Here is a 212-nt window from a genome sequence, read left to right as displayed (position 1 = left end):
GGGGGGGGGTCACCCTGTTTCTCCCCCCTGGCCTGGGCAGCTGTAGACTCCGCTATTTATTTCTCTACCAACCCCCTGCTCTGACAGGGCCCCAGTTGGGCTCATCCGTTGCCGCCGACTCGGCGTCTCCCTGCCCAAGGCCTCGGCACCAACGGTGCCGGCACAGGGGGCCGCAGTCCCCCGCTGTGGGGACAGTGGGAAAGTGCGGGTGC

Source organism: Mesitornis unicolor, unplaced genomic scaffold (assembly GCF_000695765.1).
Source record: "Mesitornis unicolor isolate BGI_N332 unplaced genomic scaffold, ASM69576v1 scaffold36398, whole genome shotgun sequence".
NCBI lineage: Eukaryota > Metazoa > Chordata > Aves > Mesitornithiformes > Mesitornithidae > Mesitornis > Mesitornis unicolor.
The sequence above is the reverse complement of the archived record's forward strand: the minus strand, read 5'-3'. Positions refer to the sequence as shown.